Raw genomic sequence first — 5000 nt, forward strand, 5'->3', positions numbered from 1 at the left:
CCATCGAGGCCTTCAAACTATACCCTCGGTAAAAAAATTTTACGAGGGTGAAATTTTCATCGGGCAGCCGCACGTTAGACCGCAGGCAGGCTACCGCGGGTCTCTCGACCATCGAGGCCGTCAAACTATACCCTCGGTAAAAAAAAATTTACGAGGGTGAAATTTTCATCGGTAAGCCGCACGTTAGATGCGGACAGGCTACCGCGGGTCTCTCGACCATCGAGGCCTTCAAACTATACCCTCGGTAAAAATTTTTTACGAGGGTGAAATTTTCATCGCGGTGTCGCACGTTAGACGCGGACAGGCTACCGCGGATCTCTCGACCATCGAGGCCGTCAAACTATACCCTCGGTAAAAAAAATTTTACGAGGGTGAAATTTTCATCGGTAAGCCGCACGTTAGATGCGGACAGGCTACCGCGGGTCTCTCGACCATCGAGGCCTTCAAACTATACCCTCGGTAAAAAAATTTTACGAGGGTGAAATATTCATCGGGAAGCCGCACGTTAGACGCAGGCAGGCTACCGCGGGTCTCTCGACCATCGAGGCCGTCTAACTGTACCCTCGGAACAAAAAATTTACAAGGCTGAAATGTTCATCAAGAAGCCGCACGTTAGACGAGGCAGGCTACCGCGGGTCTCTCGACCATCGAAGCCGTCTAACTGTACCCTCGGTAAAAAAAAATTTACAAGGCTGAAATGTTCATCGGGAAGCCGTACGTTAGACGCAGGCAGGCTACTGCGGGTCTCTCGACCATCGAGGCCGTCTAACTGTACCCTCGGTAAAAAAAAATTTACAAGGCTGAAATGTTCATCGGGAAGCCGTACGTTAGACGCAGGCAGGCTATTGCGGGTCTCTCGACCATCGAGGCCGTCTAACTGTACCCTCGGTAAAAAAAAATTTACAAGGCTGAAATGTTCATCGGGAAGCCGTACGTTAGACGCAGGCAAGCTACTGCGGGTCTCTCGACCATCGAGGCCGTCTGACTGTACCCTCGGTAAAAAAAAATTTACAAGGCTGAAATGTTCATCGGGAAGCCGCACGATAGACGCAGGCAGGCTACCGTGGGTCTCTCGACACATCGAGGCCGTCAAACTATACCCTCGGTAAAAAAATTTTAGAAGGGTGAAATTTTCATCGGGAAGCCGCACGTTAGACGCAGGCAGGCTACCGCGGGTCTCTCGACCATCGAAGCCGTCTAACTGTACCCGCGGTAAAAAAAATTTTACAAGGCTGAAATGTTCATCGGGAAGCCGTACGTTAGACGCAGGCAGGCTACTGCGGGTCTCTCGACCATCGAGGCCGTCTAACTGTACCCTCGGTAAAAAAAAATTTACAAGGCTGAAATGTTCATCGGGAAGCCGTACGTTAGACGCAGGCAGGCTATTGCGGGTCTCTCGACCATCGAGGCCGTCTAACTGTACCCTCGGTAAAAAAAAATTTACAAGGCTGAAATGTTCATCGGGAAGCCGCACGATAGACGCAGGCAGGCTACCGTGGGTCTCTCGACACATCGAGGCCGTCAAACTATACCCTCGGTAAAAAAATTTTAGAAGGGTGAAATTTTCATCGGGAAGCCGCACGTTAGACGCAGGCAGGCTACCGCGGGTCTCTCGACCATCGAAGCCGTCTAACTGTACCCGCGGTAAAAAAAATTTTACAAGGCTGAAATGTTCATCGGGAAGCCGTACGTTAGACGCAGGCAGGCTACTGCGGGTCTCTCGACCATCGAGGCCGTCTAACTGTACCCTCGGTAAAAAAAAATTTACAAGGCTGAAATGTTCATCGGGAAGCCGTACGTTAGACGCAGGCAGGCTATTGCGGGTCTCTCGACCATCGAGGCCGTCTAACTGTACCCTCGGTAAAAAAAAATTTACAAGGCTGAAATGTTCATCGGGAAGCCGCACGTAAGATGCGGACAGGCTACCGCGGGTCTCTCGACCATCGAGGCCTTCAAACTATACCCTCGGTAAAAAATTTTTACAAGGGTGAAATTTTCATCGGGAAGCCGCACGATAGACGCAGGCAGGCTACCGCGGGTCTCTCGACCATCGAGGCCGTCTAACTGTACCCTCGGTAAAAAAAAATTTACAAGGCTGAAATGTTCATCGGGAAGCCGCACGATAGACGCAGGCAGGCTACCGTGGGTCTCTCGACACATCGAGGCCGTCAAACTATACCCTCGGTAAAAAAAATTTAGAAGGGTGACATGTTCATCGGGAAGCCGCACGTTAGACGAGGCAGGCTACCGCGGGTCTCTCGACACATCGAGGCCGTCTAACTATACCCTCGGTAAAAAAATTTACAAGGCTGAAATGTTCATCGGGAAGCCGTACGTTAGACGCAGGCAGGCTCCTGCGGGTCTCTCGACCATCGAGGCCGTCTAACTGTACCCTCGGTAAAAAAAATTTTACAAGGCTGAAATGTTCATCGGGAAGCCGCACGTAAGATGCGGACAGGCTACCGTGGGTCTCTCGACACATCGAGGCCGTCAAACTATACCCTCGGTAAAAAATTTTTTAGAAGGGTGAAATTTTCATCGGGAAGCCGCACGTTAGACGCAGGCGAGCTACCGCGGGTCTCTCGACCATCCAGGCCGGCAAACAATACCCTCGGTAAATATTTTTTACGTGGGTGAAATTTTCATCGGGATGTCGCACGTGAGACGCGGACAGGTTACCGCGGGTCTCTCGACCATCGGCGGCCGGCCAAAGCCATAGCCTAGTCAAAAAGTGTTACAGGTTGACAATTTTTCATCGGGAAGCCGCACGTAAGAATAGTACAGCAGGTCTCTCGATGAAACGATCACATTTCATGTAACGTAACGTAACGAAGGCAGGCAGGCATCGTACACCCTAACCCTAAGCCGCCTCTTGACGATGCCCGTCCCTAACCCTAACCCTAACCCTAACCCTAACCCTAACCCTAACCCTAACCCTAACCCTAACCCTAACCCTAACCCTAACCCTAACCCTAACCCTAACCCTAACCCTAACCCTAACCCTAACCCTAACCCTAACCCTAAATTAACCCTAACCCTAACCCTAACCCTAACCCTAAATTAACCCTAACCCTAACCCTAACCCTAAATTAACCCTAACCCTAAATTAACCCTAACCCTAACCCTAACCCTAAATTAACCCTAACCCTAAATTAACCCTAACCCTAACCCTAACCCTAACCCTAACCCTAACCCTAACCCTAAAGCCTGTTACTTAGGCCGTGTCAGGACCCAGGCTGGCATTATTCCTCGATACGTGTAGGTACGTGGTCGGCCTGTCTGGTAGCGGGCGATCACGGGTCTCTACCGCAGGTAAAGGTATGTGGTCGGCCTTTTGCGGGCTACCGCGGGTTAAAGTCTACGTAGGCACGTGAAGACCCGCATAAGCCCGTGGTAGCCCGCTATCAGGCCGTCCACGTACACTTATACCCGCGCTAGCCCGCTGTCAGGTCGACCACGTCCCTTCTTACCCACGGTAGCTGGCTACCGAGGCCGTCGACGTTCCCTTACCTGCGATAGCCCGCTATCAGGTCGACCACGTCCCCTCCTTACCCGCGGTAGCTGGCTACCGAGGCCGTCGACGTTCCTTTGCCTGCGATGGCCCGCTATCGGGTCGACCACGTCCCCTCCTTACCCGCGGTAGCTGGCTACCGAGGCCGTCGACGTTCCTTTGCCTGCGATGGCCCGCTATCGGGTCGACCACGTCCCCTCCTTACCCGCGGTAGCTGGCTACCGAGGCCGTCGACGTTCCTTTGCCTGCGATGGCCCGCTATCGGGTCGACCACGTCCCCTCCTTACCCGCGGTAGCTGGCTACCGAGGCCGTCGACGTTCCTTTGCCTGCGATGGCCCGCTATCGGGTCGACCACGTCCCCTCCTTACCCGCGGTAGCTGGCTACCGAGGCCGTCGACGTTCCTTTACCTGCGATAGCCCGCTATCGGGTCGACCACGTCCCTTCTTACCCGCGGTAGCTCGCTACCGAGGCCGTCGACGTACCTTTACCTGCGGTAGCCCGCTATCGGGTCGACCACGTCCCTTCTTACGGTAGCCCGCTAGCACGGCCGTCCACGTCCCTTTACCCGCGGTAGCTCGCTATCGGGTCGACCACGTACGATGATACCCGCGGTAGCCCGCTAGCACGGCCGTCCACGTCCCTTTACCCGCGGTAGCTCGCTATCGGGTCGACCACGTACGATGATACCCGCGGTAGCCCGCTAGCACGGCCGTCCACGTCCCTTTACCCGCGGTAGCCCGCTATCGGGTCGACCACGTACGATGATACCCGCGGTAGCCCGCTAGCACGGCCGTCCACGTCCCTTTACCCGCGGTAGCTCGCTATCGGGTCGACCACGTACGATGATACCCGCGGTAGCCCGCTAGCACGGCCGTCCACGTCCCTTTACCCGCGGTAGCCCGCTATCGGGTCGACCACGTACGATGATACCCGCGGTAGCCCGCTAGCACGGCCGTCCACGTCCCTTTACCCGCGGTAGCTCGCTATCGGGTCGACCACGTACGATGATACCCGCGGTAGCCCGCTAGCACGGCCGTCCACGTCCCTTTACCCGCGGTAGCCCGCTATCGGGTCGACCACGTACACTGATACCCGCGGTACCTTCTCAGCCGCGGGTAAGCCCGCTGAAAAAAGATTTTTTTTTCCCCATTGCATGCGGTAGCACCGCTATCAGGTCGACCACGTCCCTTCTCAGCCGCGGGTAAGCCCGATGAAAAAAAAAAAAAATTTTCCCATCGCATGCGGTAGCCCCGCTATCGAGGACGACCACGTCCCTTCACAGCCGCGGGTAAGCCCGATGAAAATTTTTTTTTTTTTTTTTTTTTTTTTTTTTCCCATCGCATGCGGTAGCCCCGCTATCGAGGTCGACCACGTCCCTTCTCAGCCGCGGGTAAGCCCGATGAAAATTTTTTTTTTTTTTTTTTTTTTTTTTTTTCCCATCGCATGCGGTAGCCCCGCTATCGAGGTCGACCACGTCCCTTCTCAGC

This window comes from Mytilus trossulus, unplaced genomic scaffold, assembly GCF_036588685.1.
Source record: "Mytilus trossulus isolate FHL-02 unplaced genomic scaffold, PNRI_Mtr1.1.1.hap1 h1tg000434l__unscaffolded, whole genome shotgun sequence".
NCBI lineage: Eukaryota > Metazoa > Mollusca > Bivalvia > Mytilida > Mytilidae > Mytilus > Mytilus trossulus.